Genomic DNA, 20,116 nt, shown 5'->3' with positions numbered 1-20,116 from the left:
TAGCCTCTTATAACGCTCCAGTACTGATATAACCTCCAGACATTATACCATATGTGACTGATATCAGCCCTCTTATAATGCTCCAGTACTGATATAACCCCCAGACACTATACCATATGTGACGGATATCAGCCTCCTATAACGCTCCAGGACTGATATAACCTCCAGACATTACACCATATGTGACTGATATCAGCCTCTTATAATGCTCCAGTACTGATATAACCTCCAGACATTACACCATATGTGACTGATATCAGCCTCTTATAATGCTCCAGTACTGATATAACCCCCAGACATTACACCATATGTGACTGATATCAGCCTCTTATAATGCTCCAGTACTGATATAACCTCCAGACATTACACCATATGTGAGTGATATCAGCCTCTTATAATGCTCCAGTACTGATATAACCCCCAGACATTACACCATATGTGACTGATATCAGCCTCTTATAATGCTCCAGTACTGATATAACCCCCAGACATTATACCATATGTGACTGATATCAGCCTCTTATAACGCTCCAGTACTGATATAACCCCCAGACATTACACCATATGTGACTGATATCAGCCTCTTATAATGCTCCAGTACTGATATAACCCCCAGACATTACACCATATGTGACTGATATCAGCCTCTTATAACGCTCCAGTACTGATATAACCCCCAGACATTACACCATATGTGACTGATATCAGCCTCTTATAACGCTCCAGGACTGATATAACCCCCAGACATTACACCATATGTGACTGATATCAGCCTCTTATAATGCTCCAGTACTGATATAACCCCCAGACATTATACCATATGTGACTGATATCAGCCTCTTATAACGCTGCAGTACTGATATAACCCCCAGACATTACACCATATGTGACTGATATCAGCCTCTTATAATGCTCCAGTACTGATAGAACCTCCAGACATTACACCACATGTGACTGATATCAGCCTCTTATAATGCTCCAGGACTGATATAACCTCCAGACATTACACCATATGTGACTGATAGCCTCTTATAACGCTCCAGTACTGATATAACCCCCAGACATTACACCATATGTGACTGATATCAGCCTCTTATAATGCTCCAGTACTGATATAACCTCCAGACATTATACCATATGTGACTGATATCAGCCCTCTTATAATGCTCCAGTACTGATATAACCCCCAGACACTATACCATATGTGACTGATATCAGCCTCCTATAACGCTCCAGTACTGATATAACCCACAGACATTACACCATATGTGACTGATATCAGCCTCTTATAACGCTCCAGTACTGATATCAGTCACATATGGTGTAATGTCTGGAGGTTATATCAGTACTGGAGCGTTATAAGAGGCTGATATCAGTCACATATGGTGTAATGTCTGGAGGTTATATCAGCCTCTTATAACACTCCAGTACTGATATAACCCCCAGACATTACACCATATGTGACTGATATCAGCCTCTTATAATGCTCCAGTACTGATATAACCCCCAGACATTATACCATATGTGACTGATATCAGCCTCTTATAACGCTCCAGTACTGATATAACCCCCAGACATTACACCATATGTGACTGATATCAGCCTCTTATAATGCTCCAGTACTGATATAACCCCCAGACATTACACCATATGTGACTGATATCAGCCTCTTATAACGCTGCAGTACTGATATAACCCCCAGACATTACACCATATGTGACTGATATCAGCCTCTTATAACGCTCCAGTACTGATATAACCCCCAGACATTACACCATATGTGACTGATATCAGCCCCTCTTATAACGCTCCAGTGCTGATATAACCCCCAGACATTACACCATATGTGACTGATATCAGCCTCTCATAACGCTTCAGTACTGATATAACCCCCAGACATTACACCATATGTGACTGATATCAGCCCCTTTTATAACGCTCCAGTACTGATATAACCTCCAGACATTACACCATATGTGACTGATATCAGCCTCTTATAATGCTCCAGGACTGATATAACCTCCAGACATTACACCATATGTGACTGATATCAGCCTCTTATAATGCTCCAGTACTGATATAACCTCCAGACATTACACCATATGTGACTGATATCAGCCCCTTTTATAACGCTCCAGTACTGATATAACCCCCAGACATTACACCATATGTGACTGATATCAGCCTCTTATAATGCTCCAGTACTGATATAACCTCCAGACATTACACCATATGTGAGTGATATCAGCCTCTTATAACGCTCCAGTACTGATATAACCCCCAGACATTACACCATATGTGACTGATATCAACCCCTCTTATAACGCTCCAGTGCTGATATAACCTCAAGACATTACACCATATGTGACTGATATCAGCCCCTCTTATAACGCTCCAGTACTGATAGAACCTCCAGACATTACATCATATGTGAGTGATATCAGCCTCTTATAACGCTCCAGTACTGATATAACCCCCAGACATTACACCATATGTGACTGATATCAGCCCCTCTTATAACGCTCCAGTGCTGATATAACCCTCAGACATTACACCATATGTGACTGATATCAGCCCCTCTTATAACGCTCCAGTGCTGATATAACCTCCAGACATTACACCATATGTGACTGATATCAGCGTCTTATAACGCTCCAGTACTGATATAACCCACAGACATTACACCATATGTGACTGATATCAGCCTCTTATAATGCTCCAGTACTGATATAACCCCCAGACATTACACCATATGTGACTGATATCAGCCCCTCTTATAACGCTCCAGTGCTGATATAACCCTCAGACATTACACCATATGTGACTGATATCAGCCCCTCTTATAACGCTCCTGTACTGATATAACCTCCAGACATTACATCATATGTGAGTGATATCAGCCCCTCTTATAACGCTCCAGTACTGATATACCCTCCAGACATTACATCATATGTGAGTGATATCAGCCTCTTATAATGCTCCAGTACTGATATAACCTCCAGACATTAATCCATATGTGACTGATATCAGCCTCTTATAATGCTCCAGGACTGATATAACCTCCAGACATTACATCATATGTGACTGATATCAGCCTCTCTTATAACGCTCTAGTACTGATATAACCTCCAGACATTACACCATATGTGACTGATATCAGCCCCTCTTATAATGCTCCAGTGCTGATATAACCTCCAGACATTACACCATATGTGACTGATATCAGCCTCTCTTATAACGCTCTAGTACTGATATAACCTCCAGACATTACACCATATGTGACTGATATCAGCCCCTCTTATAATGCTCCAGTGCTGATATAACCTCCAGACATTACACCATATGTGACTGATATCAGCCCCTCTTATAACGCTCTAGTACTGATATAACCTCCAGACATTACACCATATGTGACTGATATCAGCCCCTCTTATAACGCTCTAGTACTGATATAACCTCCAGACATTACACCATATGTGACTGATATCAGCCCCTCTTATAATGCTCCAGGACTGATATAACCTCCAGACATTACACCATATGTGACTGATATCAGCCCCTTTTATAACGCTCCAGTACTGATATAACCCCCAGACATTACACCATATGTGACTGATATCAGCCTCTTATAATGCTCCAGTACTGATATAACCCCCAGACATTACACCATATGTGACTGATATCAGCCCCCCTTATAACGCTCCAGTGCTGATATAACCCTCAGACATTACACCATATGTGACTGATATCAGCCCCTCTTATAACGCTCCAGTGCTGATATAACCTCCAGACATTACACCATATGTGACTGATATCAGCCTCTTATAACGCTCCAGTACTGATATAACCCACAGACATTACACCATATGTGACTGATATCAGCCTCTTATAATGCTCCAGTACTGATATAACCTCCAAACATTACATCATATGTGACTGATATCAGCCTCTTATAACGCTCCAGTACTGATATAACCTCCAGACATTACACCATATGTGACTGATATCAGCCTCTTATAATGCTCCAGTACTGATATAACCTCCAGACATTACATCATATGTGACTGATATCAGCTCCTCTTATAACACTCCAGTACTGATATAACCTCCAGACATTACACCATATGTGACTGATATCAGCTCCTCTTATAACATTCCAGTACTGATATAACCTCGACATTACACCATATGTGACTGATATCAGCCTCTTATAATGCTCCAGTACTGATATAACCTCCAGACATTACATCATATGTGACTGATATCAGCTCCTCTTATTACGCTCCAGTACTGATATAACCTCCAGACATTACACCATAGGTGACTGATATCAGCCCCTCTTATAATGCTCCAGTACTGATATAACCTCGACATTACACCATATGTGACTGATATCAGCCCCTCTTATAACGCTCTAGTACTGATATAACCTCCAGACATTACATCATATGTGAGTGATATCAGCCTCTTATAAAGCTCTAGTACTGATATAACCCCCAGACATTACGCGTTATGTGACTGATATCAGCCTCTTATAACGCTCCAGTATATCCAGAGGCTGAAAGCTATCATGACTTAACACTTCTCACAGCTGAAGGTTTGTTACAATGCGCCTGTGTTGCCAACTGTCAATGAGCTAAGCTGATCATCAGCACACGTCTGACGTCCTGCAGTAACAGCATGGAAAACATATCAGTCAGAAATGGCCGTAATCAGGTTAATGGGAATATGTGGCATTGCAGCTCAGACACACAGAGAGGAGAGGATCTGATTATGGAAATGAAGCAGATCCTTCCCTATAATCTCAGATGGTAAATATAACGCTCCCAATACTTTCACTGAGCACTAAATAATAAATAACTCTGCAATTTACTTTGTTTAAATATTCATCTTCTGATCTGAGACATTGGTGCTGGAGAGAAGGATCAATGGATGAGCTGCTGACAGTAATCTGTACATAGGAGCAGTATTATAGTAGTTATATTCTTGTACATAGGGGCAGTATTATAGTAGTTATATTCTTGTACATAGGGGCAGTATTATAGTAGTTATATTCTTGTACATAGGGGCAGTATTATAGTAGTTATATTCTTGTACATAGGGAGCAGTATTATAGTATTTATATTCTTGTATATAGGTGCAGTATTATATTAGATATATTCTTGTACATAGGGGCAGTATTATAGTTGTTATATTCTTGTACATAGGAGCAGTATTATAGTAGATATATTCTTGTGCATAGGGGCAGTATTATAGTAGTTATATTCATGTACATAGGAGCAGTATTATATTAGTTATATTCTTGTACATAGGAGCAGTATTATAGTAGTTATACTCTTGTACATAGGAGCAGTATTATATTAGATATACAGTATTCTTGTACATAGGGGCAGTATTATAGTTGTTATATTCTTGTACATAGGAGCAGTATTATAGTAGATATATTCTTGTGCATAGGGGCAGTATTATAGTAGTTATACTCTTGTACATAGGAGCAGTATTATAGTAGTTATATTCTTGTACATAGGGGCAGTATTATAGTAGTTATATTCTTGTACATAGGGGCAGTATCATGGTAGATATATTCTTGTACATAGGGGCAGTATTATAGTAGTTATATTATTGTACATAGGAGCAGTATTATAGTAGTTATATTCTTGTACATAGGGGGCAGTATTATAGTAGTTATATTCTTGTACATAGGAGCAGTATTATAGTAGTTATATTCTTGTATATAGGTGCAGTATTATAGTAGTTATACTCTGGTACATAGGGGGCAGTATATAGTAGTTATACTCTTGTACATAGGAGCAGTATTATAGCATATATATTCTTGTACATAGGGGGCAGGATCATAGTAGTTATATTCTTGTACATAGGAGCAGTATTATAGTAGTTATATTCTCGTACATAGGGGCAGTATTATAGTAGTTATATTCTTGTACATAGGGGCAGTATTATAGTAGTTATATTCTTGTACATAGGAGCAGTATTATAGTAGTTATATTCTTGTACATAGGGGCAGTATTATAGTGATTATATTCTTGTACATAGGGGCAGTATTATACTGATTATATTCTTGTACATAGGGGCAGTATTATAGTAGTTATATTCTTGTACATAGGGGCAGTATTATAGTAGTTATATTCTTGTACATAGGGTCAGTATTATAGTAGTTATATTCTTGTACATAGGGAGCAGTATTATAGTATTTATATTCTTGTATATAGGTGCAGTATTATATTAGATATATTCTTGTACATAGGGGCAGTATTATAGTTGTTATATTCTTGTACATAGGAGCAGTATTATAGTAGATATATTCTTGTGCATAGGGGCAGTATTATAGTAGTTATATTCATGTACATAGGAGCAGTATTATATTAGTTATATTCTTGTACATAGGAGCAGTATTATAGTAGTTATACTCTTGTACATAGGAGCAGTATTATATTAGATATACAGTATTCTTGTACATAGGGGCAGTATTATAGTTGTTATATTCTTGTACATAGGAGCAGTATTATAGTAGATATATTCTTGTGCATAGGGGCAGTATTATAGTAGTTATACTCTTGTACATAGGAGCAGTATTATAGTAGTTATATTCTTGTACATAGGGGCAGTATTATAGTAGTTATATTCTTGTACATAGGGGCAGTATCATGGTAGATATATTCTTGTACATAGGGGCAGTATTATAGTAGTTATATTATTGTACATAGGAGCAGTATTATAGTAGTTATATTCTTGTACATAGGGGGCAGTATTATAGTAGTTATATTCTTGTACATAGGAGCAGTATTATAGTAGTTATATTCTTGTATATAGGTGCAGTATTATAGTAGTTATACTCTGGTACATAGGGGGCAGTATATAGTAGTTATACTCTTGTACATAGGAGCAGTATTATAGCATATATATTCTTGTACATAGGGGGCAGGATCATAGTAGTTATATTCTTGTACATAGGAGCAGTATTATAGTAGTTATATTCTCGTACATAGGGGCAGTATTATAGTAGTTATATTCTTGTACATAGGGGCAGTATTATAGTAGTTATATTCTTGTACATAGGAGCAGTATTATAGTAGTTATATTCTTGTACATAGGGGCAGTATTATAGTGATTATATTCTTGTACATAGGGGCAGTATTATACTGATTATATTCTTGTACATAGGGGCAGTATTATAGTAGTTATATTCTTGTACATAGGGGCAGTATTATAGTAGTTATATTCTTGTACATAGGGTCAGTATTATAGTAGTTATATTCTTGTACATAGGGGCAGTATTATAGTAGTTATATTATTGTACATAGGAGCAGTATTATAGTAGTTATATTCTTGTACATAGGAGCAGTATTATAGTAGTTATATTCTTGTACATAGGGGCAGTATTATAGTAGATATATTCTTGTACATAGGGGCAGTATTATAGTAGTTATATTCTTGTACATAGGAGCAGTATTATAGTAGTTATATTCTTGTACATAGGAGCAGTAATATAGCTGATGCTTTGTTACAGGTCCTCCAGATCTCCAGGTTTGTAGTCTATGGGCGCATTTGGAGGTGAATGTGAGATCATGGTGATAACTCTCTGAACATTATTGGTCCTTGTCCAACCATTATATGACTGGACCCCTGAATGTCACATTGTATACTTCCACAAGCCGTGGAGCCTTTGGTTCCTGCTTTCCAGGTGCATCATGTATTATCGTCCTGGAACGTTTCATCAGTAAACACAAAGCTCTTTGTTACTTAATTTCCATCTCTTTGACAGAACCGTAGAGTGAAGAATGGCCGCCCCGTAGAATCGCTGCAGGTACGTGTAATAATAAGTCAGCGCTTGACCTCCCATCCCCCCGCACACCCCTATTTTCATTTCTGGACCTCGTAATTGCGTTTTTTTGTCTCCATAGACTTTCCTGCTTGTATTAATGATGCAGCTGTACTAGAAAGAATTTATTTTCACTCTGTCAATTTATAGAAAAATGAAAACTATACAAAAACGCATTGAGCAATTCTCAGTGACATCATCACATCCATCTCCAGGTTATGATGTCATAGCGAGAGGCAAGAAAATGATGGACACAAGGAAAATCACTCCTGACTTTAGTAGAAATGCAACGATGTTTTAGCTTTAAGTTTCACATCTTACCTGAATAATCTACAGGAAAGGGGACAACTGGGTGGCAACAATCTGTGTAATGTAGTTGTCACTTTGCTGGAGTTTCTCTCTCTGAAAATAAAGCATATATAGACAGTACTGCCTCTGGGTCCCTCTCTGTAAATTATGTAGGTACAGATAGTACTGCCTCCCTGTCTCTACCTATAAATAATGTAGGTAATATAGCTACAGATAGTACTGCCTCCCTGTATCTCCCTATAAATAATGTAGGTAACATAGCTACAGATAGTACTGCCTCCCTGTCTCTACCTATAAATAATGTAGGTAATATAGCTACAGATAGTACTGCCTCCCTGTCTCTCCCTATAGTGTAGGTAACATAGCTACAGATAGTACTGCCTCCCTGTATCTCCCTATAAATAATGTAGGTAATATAACTACAGATAGTACTACCTCCCTGTCTCTTCCTATAAATAATGTAGGTAATATAGCTACAGATAGTACTGCCTCCCTGTCTCTTCCTATAAATAATGTAGGTAATATAGCTACAGATAGTACTGCCTCCCTGTCTCTTCCTATAAATAATGTAGGTAATATAACTACAGATAGTACTGCCTCCCTGTCTCTTCCTATAAATAATGTAGGTAATATAGCTACAGATAGTACTGCCTCCCTGTCTCTCCCTATAGTGTAGGTAACATAGCTACAGATAGTACTGCCTCCCTGTCTCTTTCTATAAATAATGTAGGTAACATAGCTACAGATAGTACTGCCTCCCTGTCTCTTCCTATAAATAATGTAGGTAATATAGCTACAGATAGTACTGCCTCCCTGTCTCTTCCTATAAATAATGTAGGTAATATAGCTACAGATAGTACTGCCTCCCTGTCTCTTCCTATAAATAATGTAGGTAATATAGCTACAGATAGTACTGCCTCCCTGTCTCTTCCTATAAATAATGTAGGTAATATAACTACAGATAGTACTGCCTCCCTGTCTCTTCCTATAAATAATGTAGGTAATATAGCTACAGATAGTACTGCCTCCCTGTCTCTTCCTATAAATAATGTAGGTAATATAACTACAGATAGTACTGCCTCCCTGTCTCTTCCTATAAATAATGTAGGTAATATAGCTACAGATAGTACTGCCTCCCTGTCTCTCCCTATAGTGTAGGTAACATAGCTACAGATAGTACTGCCTCCCTGTCTCTTTCTATAAATAATGTAGGTAACATAGCTACAGATAGTACTGCCTCCCTGTCTCTTCCTATAAATAATGTAGGTAATATAGCTACAGATAGTACTGCCTCCCTGTCTCTTCCTATAAATAATGTAGGTAATATAACTACAGATAGTACTGCCTCCGTCTCTTCCTATAAATAATGTAGGTAATATAGCTACAGATAGTACTGCCTCCCTGTCTCTCCCTATAGTGTAGGTAACATAGCTACAGATAGTACTGCCTCCCTGTCTCTTTCTATAAATAATGTAGGTAACATAGCTACAGATAGTACTGCCTCCCTGTATCTCCCTATAAATAATGTAGGTAATATAACTACAGATAGTACTGCCTCCCTGTCTCTCCCTATAAATAATGTAGGTAACATAGCTACAGATACCTATAAATCATGTAGATACGGATAGTACTGCCTCCCTGTCTCTACCTATAAATCATGTAGATACGGATAGTACTGCCTCCCTGTCTCTACCTATAAATCATGTAGATACGGATAGTACTGCCTCCCTGTCTCTACCTATATATCATGTAGATACGGATAGTACTGCCTCCCTGTCTCTACCTATATATCATGTAGATATGGATAGTACTGCCTCCCTGTCTCTACCTATAAATCATGTAGATATGGATAGTACTGCCTTCCTGCCTGGACCAGAAACTGATGAAGGTGCAGATAATGCTTCCTAGTGTTTCCTTGTAAACCATGTAGACAGAGACACTATTGACTTCCTATAAATTATGAGAGTTAAGTCAAAATCTATCCGCACTGTAGCTGAATTCATATAGGATCTGTAGTGGCGGTCTGGATCCATCATTGTTTTACACAGAAAGATCCTTTAACTATTCGGACAATTACATCATACAGAAACCTATAATTCTGCAAGGATGTAACGGTGTGCTGCGGTGATATCCATCTATATTATAATCTGCTGACTGGTCACAGGCTGAATGTATACGAGAATGTACAAGGGATGAACACGGCTGCAGATAACCGCAGCGCCATAAATCATTGAGTTACAGGTAGGACGTGGCAGTATATGGCGTCTTTATTCACTCGCCCATCTTCAGAAGCGATTTATCAATCCCTCGAGTTCTGAGAAGCAAACGATCTATTTGCTACATAATCTCCGAATTGTGATGTCATCCGGACTGCGATGCCTCTAACGATCGTTACATTGTATCTCTTTATCTGCAACCTTCACAATCCGCACAGTGCTGCAGTCTGAGGCCATGTTCACACGGATCTGGAGATAAAAGCTGCCTCTTGCGGATTTCACAGAATGAGGATGCTGCAAATCTGAATTCGCCATCATGCTTTCAATTTCATACATTTTTTTTCTGCAACGTGTGAATAGGATTTTGAGAGATAAAGCCCTTTATTGACTTTGTACCGTAAATTACTGTCGATTTGTGATGCAGAATATACGGCAATTCCGCAGTGTGTGAACTTCACCTTAATATATATATTTGGGAGAGAGGGCCCTGCACTGGGGGTAGAACAACTCTCAGCAGGGGCCCCATAGTCCAGGCGGACTCCCATATATTGTACCCTCCATACATCCTTGCTGCAGACAATATCCGGGCAACTCTCCAGCTTCCAGAACAGCATCATAACAAATTGTCCATGGAAATAAATTCAGGACACACAGAAATGTTACAAGATTGTATCAGGCTGCGAGACAAGACGCAAATCCTCCAATCAGATTCCATTATCCGGGAAATACATAATCCCCCATATTGAGAGGGTGCGGGGGGTCAGACGTCACTGACACACTCCTCCTATTGGTCTTCTGTAACAAGATGCATTGGCAGATGGGACGACGGCGATGAAAGGGTCAATAATCATTACAGCCGCTGCTGTATCCAAGTGGACAAGGGGCAGAATGGAATCATTATTATTAGGGCTTTGCTAGAACAGCAAAAGTATTAAACCCCCCAGATTGTACATTATACAGATATTATACAGATGCAGAGTTATTGTGCAGACATTACACAAGATCTAATATTCGGAATCTAAGAAGCTGTAAACCTTTTGCTCTTGCGCGGATCCTGAGCTGCCAGTGTAATGGGGCGATTGGCGTCTTATCGCTGTTACTTGTTCTGTCCCTTTAAACCATTCTGGGCTATAAGGCAATCTGTGTGCGTACTGACGCTCGGCGGGGGGCCGCCATTGATCGCACTGTTAATAATGTGTCTCTGCTGGATCCGCAACCACCACCGGCTCCATCATTCAGCCATGATTTCCCATAATGTCCTATTATTAGAGCGGAAAAGTTTTCCATCCAGACGTAAAGGAAAAAAGAGAAGGAAGAATCGTGAGAGGAAGGCGACACCTGTGATCGTGAACCCAGGGGGGCCAGAGCATGGGTGCAGCCGGGCAGGGGCCCAAGAAATACGGGGGCCACTACTGCCTTGTGTTCGTAGGTGGAATTGTGCAGGTGGAACTGTTACCGCACAGGGTCCCGTATAATATTACCGCGCAGGGGCCGTATAATATTACCACACAGGGGCCCGTATAATATTACTGCACAGGAGCCCGTATAATATTACTGCACAGGAGCCCGTATAATATTACCGCACAGGGGCCCGTATAATATTACCGCACAGGGGCCCGTATAATATTACTGCACAGGGGCCCATATACTATTACCGCACAGGAGCCCGTATAATATTACTGCACAGGAGCCCGTATAATATTACCGCACAGGGGCCCGTATAATATTACTGCACAGGAGCCCGTATAATATTACCGCACAGGGGCCCGTATAATATTACCGCACAGGGGCCCGTATAATATTACTGCACAGGGGCCCATATACTATTACCGCACAGGAGCCCGTATAATATTACCGCACAGGGGCCCGTATAATATTACCGCACAGGGGCCCGTATAATATTACCGCACAGCGGCCGTATAATATTACCACACAGGGGCCCGTATAATATTACCGCACAGGGGCCCGTATAATATTACCGCACAGGGGCCCGTATAATATTACCGCACAGCGGCCGTATAATATTACCGCACAGGAGCCCGGATAATGTTACCGCACAGGGGCCCATATACTATTACCGCACAGGGGCCCGTATAATATTACAGCACAGGGGCCCGTATACTGTTACCGCACAGGGGCCCGTATACTGTTACAGCACAGGAGCCCGTATACTGTTACCACACAGGGGCCCGTATACTGTTACCGCACAGGGGCCCATAGACTGTTATCACACAGGGGCCCATATACTATTACCGCACAGGGGCCGTATACTGTTATCGCACAGGGGCCCGTATACTGTTACCACACAGGAGCTCGTATTCTGTTACCGCACAGGGGCCCGTATACTGTTACAGCACGGGCCTGTATACTGTTACCACACAGGAGCTCGTATACTGTTACCGCACAGGGGCCCGTAGACTGTTACCACACAGGGGCCCGTATACTGTTACCGCACAGGGGCCAGTATACTGTTACAGCACAGGGGCCCGTAGACTGTTACTGCACCAGGGCCTCGTCTGTCCATGTCCACTCCTGCTAATATATTAGCAATCCTTGACACTGGTATTGTCGAGACCCTGGGTATACCGGGTGAGCACCCCTTTACCCCTAACACACCATGTTCACCTCTCCCCTCCTCCGTTACACCCTCCACTCTCCCATTCTCACAGAAAAAACACATGACAAGAAATACTTTTTGGAATAACTTGGCCACAGCAGCCTTTTATTTAACACATAAAATAAATAACAATTACACACAATAAAATATTACTCATGTACTAGGAGGAGTCCTTGAAGCTACAAAGAATCTGGCGAATACCCAAAACATAACTGTGAGCATAACCGTAAACACATAATTACTCCCAGCCGATACAACCCTGGCTCGGGAGCACCGATAAACCCAAAGGTTTAACTGTTCACGAAAACTTCACTGGGATTCGGCCACCCCAGCCGAAAGTCCCCCCACAATTCGCCAGATCCAAACCTGTTAAACTCTGAAAACAGGGGACCCTTATGCCAATGGATCCCCAGAACCAATTTCCACCAACTCCAAGGACTCCCCCCAGCCGCAGCCGCAATGACCCGTCAAAGCAAGTAACCAACCAAACCAGAAAAATTGAGCCCACAAAATAAAGAAAAAGAGGGCAGGAGGGCGGGATGCTCTGGGGCTTCGGAGAGCGGGAACTAAAAGGCCCCACCCTCTACTAACCCTATAATACCCCCATCCCTAATCCCTCCTCCCAATTACCCTAAATACCCACCTCCAACCCATTGTCATGCTGGCCTCCGCCCAGGCCTTGGGTGAGGGGGTTGGGCGGCCTTGCTCCGGCCACTACTTTAGGGGGGGTCATGGAAATTACTTTAATCCTGGCATTTTTGGGGGGTCCCGAAACTGTGACGACAGAGGGCTGGTATTGTGGATTTGGCCCAGTGTGGGGATGATAAATGGGTCCGTGAGTAGATGGGATGAGTCCAGTCTGGTCCTTCAAGCTGGTGACCTTACAGAGGACCCCACAATCATAGCAATGCTACAATGCGATGAGGGGGCTGCAGCCATCAGCTCATGCTTCACTGGGGGGGACAAGCTGAGATGAGGGGCCACTATTCGAGTTATGAGTCTGGAAGAAGCCAACACCGGAGATGACGGAGGCGTCCGATCGCGGCTTCAGCTTTCTAGTCCTTTAAAGTATAAAGGGGCAGATATGGCAGTGCAGCAGACGAGGCGCAGTGTACTGGCCACCATCAGCACGCAGGTGTGCTGGGAACACTCGCTCTTTGTAGTGCGGCCGCAGATTACTGACTGTAGGATGATGACAAGGAAACAGTCAGTGCCCAAAATAATCCTACGCCCAAACCATGAAAGATCCCGAGGAACAGAAATATTCTGGGACAAATCCAAAATCTACAAAAGTCATCACCTGGCTAAGCCATCCAGCTCCTGTGACCTGCGGTGGATACCGTGTCCGTCTCCTCTCTCTACCGCCTCCCTCAAGGCTCGATCGGCTGGTCTAGAGCCCTCTATTCAGGATTTCCTGGTTATCCTATTATTTTGATACAATATTACTCTTAAGGGTCTATGCTTTATACCCTTTCCAGCTCTCTATAGATGCAATATCACTCCTAAGGGTCTATGCTTTATACCCTTCCAGTTCTCTATAGAGCACACTGATGAAGGTCCTTGGTAGACTGAAACGTTTGAATCGTGTAAATACTGTATGTATAAAATAAACACCTTTTGCACCAGACCCCTATGAGTGTGTCAAGTATATCTGATGACATGGCTGTGACTGGAGTCCCACAAGCTGGAACAAGCCGGGAGAGTGAGTCGCAGAGCCGACAACAGGGAAGCGGCCTCCCAGCACGGCAGAGGACTCTGACAGCACAGGCTGGAGTGTCAGCGGAGGAAGGCAGTCTGCTAAAAGAGATCCAAGAGCTGGAGTCTCCAGTGAACCTGGGCCACTTTTCCATTGGTGAGGATAAGCCAGCAGAGGAAACCAAGAAGAGGAAGAAGAAGATGAAGGAGACTGCACGGGAGGTGGTGAGTTACAAATATGTACCTATGGCTAATGTTACACCTACCACCTCCTGTGTAGACCCCACCAAACGTAAAGGCACGGGCTCTGCAGTGGGTCCGGGGCATAGACAAGGTGGGGAGAGGAGGAGGACATCCGGCGATGCTGTCGTCTGTGCGGGGAACAGTGCAGGGGGCAAGGCTGTGGAGGTGTTTCCCTCCCTGCAGTCTGAGGCTAAACCGGTTATCACCAGGGCCAAAGAGGGCAGGGGGGATGTCCACGCCATTGCGAAAGGGGGACGGTGTGTGCAGACTCCATCCCTGCTCACTACGGCTGAGCCGGCCAACGCCAGGGCTGTGGGGGGCAGGTCCGAGGAACATGGTGCCGCAAAAGGAGGGCGCACTGTTGCAACAGGGGCGCAGTGCGCCTCAACGGAGAAGAGGCACGCGGCTGCGATAGGGGAGCAGCGTGTCCAAAAAGTAGATAAGAAGCAGAAAGTAGACAAGAAGCAGGAAAAACCAATTGCGAGGAGCACTAGGCGCACTGCCGTGACAGGGATCCAGAGTGTCCCAGCGTCCAAATGTGACAGTAAAGCCCCAAAATCTGTGGCTACAAGGCTGGCGGCCGGAAAATATTTTGCCCAGGACAATAGGGGGCAAGTGTAACACCCCAGGTTCCTGGTTGTTACAGTGGCATTGCTTTCCTCACGGGGAGAGTGATGTCACGCTTGGAAGCGAGGAAGGATCCCTTTAACAGGTATTCAACGCATACAACACTGTTCTGACTCCAAAGTCAGCTGTTATAAAGTTACTAGATTGTGGCCCGATTCGAACGCATCGGGTATTCTAGAATATGCATGTCCCCGTAGTATATGGACAATGATTCCAGAATTCGCGGCAGACTGTGCCCGTCGCTGATTGGTCGAGGCAACCTTTATGACATCATCGTCGCCATGGCAACCATTATGACATCTACGTCGATACTGTGCCCATCTCCTGGCGGCCTCGACCAATCAGAGACGCGGGATTTCCAGGACAGACAGACAGACAGACAGACAGACAGACAGACAGACAGACAGACGGAAAAACCCTTAGACAATTATATATATAGATTAATTGACTTGAATATTAATTGCACAATTAAATGCACTACCTCAGTACAGAAAAATGTTGAAAAATGTTTGCACCCTTAAAGGGAATGTAGACTTGTTGCACTTTATTAAAGTGAATAATGTTTGATAGTATTAAAGATAGTATTGTACACAGAGAATACTAGTGAGAGATAGTGACTAAGAATAAAGTTGAAACTTTGCACTTGTAGGAAAGTGATTGAAGTTGTTAGAAGTGAGCTGGTATCATAAGTGATAGTATTATATGCAGATAGTATTGAGATACAGTAAAGGTTTAAAAATTGAAAATAAAACTAATGTTCAGTTTTGCACTTTGAATAAAGAGAAATCTAGATAGTATACCCGTAGGGGTAGTTGCTGTTCCATAATATAATATAGTAAAAGTTCTATATTTTTGAAGAAATTATCTGTACCATGTAAATATGTTCTGCAACGTTAAAGCATCAATTCCTCCCAAAAAGGAAAGCTCCAGTTTACATTAATTAACCAGTTTCACATGTTCACAGCATTTAAAAATGTGTATGTCTTTTTGCTAATTTGTATTGTTGTTTTTTTCCCAGTCCGGGAGTACTGGATTTAACAGGGTGGGGGAGTGTGCCACCCCAGGGTCCTTGTCGTCACAGTGGCATTGCGTTCCTCACGGGGAGAGTGATGTTACGCTTGGAAGCGATGAAGGATAACTCTCACAAGGTAACACAAACATGAAACATATTCACACTCCAGGCCACAAGGGGGAGCTTTTGATCCTATTTCTAGGTGACTCCCCTGCATATAGAGATATATTGTGGTTTGGAGGGAAAGTTAGTCAGATAGTGTCGGAGAGCAGACTGGAGCAGTCTGAGGCAGGAAGAACGTATGAGGAGCCGTGCAGCCACGAGAAAGTGCTGCAGCTCCTGGACAGAGATAATTCCGAAAGCCGAACAGATTGTAGTGAGCGTGTGGGAGAGCGAAGCACAGGAGATTGATATCAGGGGAGACCAGCTGCGAATGGGCTGCCTCTCTCTGAGTCGCAGATAACCGGTAGCCGGAACACCGAGATTGTGAGGGACTCTAAGACTGACAGCAGAAACAGGCAGGACAGCTGGATTACACATCACCTGTCCGCCCTAATACCCAGGAGGCACAGTGACACATAGAGCCCGGGTCATGATAGAGATCCTGTAAAAAGGCTCGAGTCACCTGCCATACGGGTTTATGTCCCACCTTTATGGAGGACAGAGATAACTGTGAGGACCTTATCAGAAGCCATAGGCAGTAAGGGAATACAACACCACCGCGCTAGAGGAAGGCTTTTAACTCCAACTGGTAAAGGGGACTCTGGATTCGCTTCCAAGCCGGACGGACCCTGCCTGACCTGTGATCTGGTGCCCTGGACTGTGGCTGCCTGAAGTCTTCATTAAACCAGGTAAAGAGACTGCAAACTTGTGTCCTCGTTCTTTACTGCACCATTCGCCATCTTCCATCTACACACCGGGAGCCCTGGGGACATACTTCACCTGTGGGAAGTTATACCATCTAGCTGCCATAACATCACCCCAGAGGACCCCTTAAGCAGCATCGGTCCTCACTGACCAAATACCACAGGTAGCATCACGAACATAAACTTTATTCAATTTCCCTTTTACATGGGCGCCCAGGGTCATGGACCGGGTCGCCACAGTGACCTCCCCCTGTGAATACCGGACCCGGTACCGGGTACCGCACGGCCCTGGCGGGCGACTCAGAGGCATGGGCCCTCCTACTATTCTCTTGTGGCTGAGCCGTATAGCGGGGTGGCGGTCCTTTTTTAGACCGCAGCAGTTGAATGCAGACGATTAATCAAATTAGAAATGGGGAGATGCTTGATCCTAGATGTCTCCATGGGGGACAGGAGCTTCGGCTCATTAACATCTACGGTCCCCAGTCCAAGTGGGACCGCAAGTGTCTCTTCATGAAGATCAAACCTTTCTTATTTTCGAGTCGGCAGGTGGTCTTTGGAGGGGATTTCAACAACGTCACGAGACCCTGTGATGGAGGAGGTTCCGGAGACCGGCTGGCTTACGATTGCGTCGCGCTAAATAGGATAGTAAGTGAGGCATGCCTGGTGGATGTCCACATCCAGCATAACACTGGCCACGCGGGGTTCACCTTTTTTAGAGGTAGTCAGTGCAGGTCTAAGTTAGACAGGTTTTATTTGAAGGAGGACATAAGAAAGGAAGGACAGCATCCAATCCAGGTGAAGGTGTTCAAAAGTGAATTCCTTTATTAACCCCTTCCCGACCTGTGACACAGCGTATGCGTCATGAAAGTCGGTGCCTTCCCGACCTGTGACGCATATGCTGTGTCACAGAATGATCGCGTCCCTGCAGATCGGGTGAAGGGGTTAACTCCTATTTTACCCGATCTGCAGGGAGAGGGGGAGTGGTACTTCAGCCCAGGGGGGGTGGCTTCACCCCCCCGTGGCTACGATCGCTCTGATTGGCTGTTGAAAGTGAAACTGCCAATCAGAGCGATTTGTAATATTTCACCTATGAAAATGGTGAAATATTACAATCCAGCCATGGCCGATGCTGCAATAGCATCTGCCATGGCTGGAGACCGCGATCTGCCCCCACCCCAGCCCACCGATCGCCCCCCCAGTCGTCCTTTTTGCCCCGATCTCCGTTCCGCTCCCCTCCTCCCTCCTGTCGGCTCCCCCGGTCCTCCTGTCCGCTCCCCAGGTCCTCCGATCCCCCCCCCGTGTTCCGGTCCCACCCCCCCATACTTACCTAGCTCCGATGTCCCTCCCGGTGTCCGGCCGTCTGCTTCATGGGCGCCGCCATCTTGGAAAATGGCGGGCGCATGCGCAGTACGCCCGCCGAATCTGCAAGCCGGCAGATTCGTTCCTGCACATTTTGGTCGCTGTGATAAGTTCTATCACAGCGATCAAAATAAAAAAAATAGTGAATAAATCACCCCCTTTATCACCCCCATAGGTAGGGATAATAATAAAATACAGAAAATATAATTATTTTTGTTTTTCCATTAGGGTTAGGGTTAGGGGTAGGGTTAGGGCTAGGGTTGCACTTAGGGTTGCACTTAGGGTTGCACTTAGGGCTAGGGTTGCACTTAGGGTTGCACTTAGGGCTAGGGTTGCACTTAGGGTTGCACTTAGGGTTGCACTTAGGGCTAGGGTTGCACTTAGGGTTGCACTTAGGGTTGCACTTAGGGTTGCACTTAGGGCTAGGGTTGCACTTAGGGTTGCACTTAGGGTTGCACTTAGGGTTGCACTTAGGGCTAGGGTTGCACTTAGGGTTGCACTTAGGGTTGCACTTAGGGTTGCACTTAGGGTTACACTTAGGGTTGCACTTAGGGTTGCACTTAGGGCTAGGGTTGCACTTAGGGTTGCACTTAGGGCTAGGGTTGCACTTAGGGTTGCACTTAGGGTTGCACTTAGGGTTGCACTTAGGGCTAGGGTTGCACTTAGGGTTGCACTTAGGGTTGCACTTAGGGTTGCACTTAGGGCTAGGGTTGCACTTAGGGTTACACTTAGGGTTGCACTTAGGGTTGCACTTAGGGCTAGGGTTGCACTTAGGGTTGCACTTAGGGCTAGGGTTGCACTTAGGGTTGCACTTAGGGTTGCACTTAGGGCTAGGGTTGCACTTAGGGTTGCACTTAGGGTTGCACTTAGGGCTAGGGTTGCACTTAGGGCTAGAATTAGGGTTAGAATTAGGGTTAGAATTAGGCTATGTGCACACGGTGCGGATTTGGCTGCGGATCCGCAGCGGATTGGTCGCTGCGGATTCGTATCAGTTTTCCATCACGTTTACAGTACCACGTAAACCTATGGAAAACCAAATCCGCTGTGCCCATGGTGCAGAAAATACAGCGCGGAAACGCTGCGTTGTATTTTCCGCAGCATGTCAATTCTTTGTGCAATTCCGCAGCGTTTTACACCTGCTCCATAATAGGAATCCGCAAGTGAAATCCACACAAAAAACACTGGAAATCCGCGGTAAATCCGCAGGTAAAGCGCAGTGCGTTTTACCTGCAGATTTTTCACAAACTGCGGAAAAATTCACACAAATCCGCAACGTGAGCACATAGCCTTAGGGTTGGAATTAGGGGTAAGACTAGGGTTAGGGGTGTGTTG

The 20,116-nt window shown here is 43.7% G+C and overlaps 1 protein-coding gene and 1 long non-coding RNA gene across 5 annotated transcripts in view; one reads left to right on the top strand and one right to left on the bottom strand.

Moving 5' to 3' along the window:
- Positions 1-20,116, bottom strand: part of LOC143806264 (connector enhancer of kinase suppressor of ras 2-like) — a 585,904-nt gene that overhangs the window by 402,966 nt on the left and 162,822 nt on the right. The window lies entirely within an intron of this gene.
- The window catches only part of LOC143809504 (uncharacterized), a 72,535-nt gene that overhangs the window by 20,263 nt on the left and 32,156 nt on the right, over positions 1-20,116 (top strand). For both annotated transcript variants that reach the window (XR_013222295.1, XR_013222294.1), the window contains exon 2: positions 7,784-7,825. This is a non-coding gene — a long non-coding RNA (uncharacterized LOC143809504). The remainder of the gene's footprint in view (positions 1-7,783; positions 7,826-20,116) is intronic.

Source organism: Ranitomeya variabilis, chromosome 2 (genome assembly GCF_051348905.1).
Source record: "Ranitomeya variabilis isolate aRanVar5 chromosome 2, aRanVar5.hap1, whole genome shotgun sequence".
Classification (NCBI taxonomy): domain Eukaryota; kingdom Metazoa; phylum Chordata; class Amphibia; order Anura; family Dendrobatidae; genus Ranitomeya; species Ranitomeya variabilis.
This window is presented reverse-complemented; position numbering and strand designations above follow the sequence as displayed.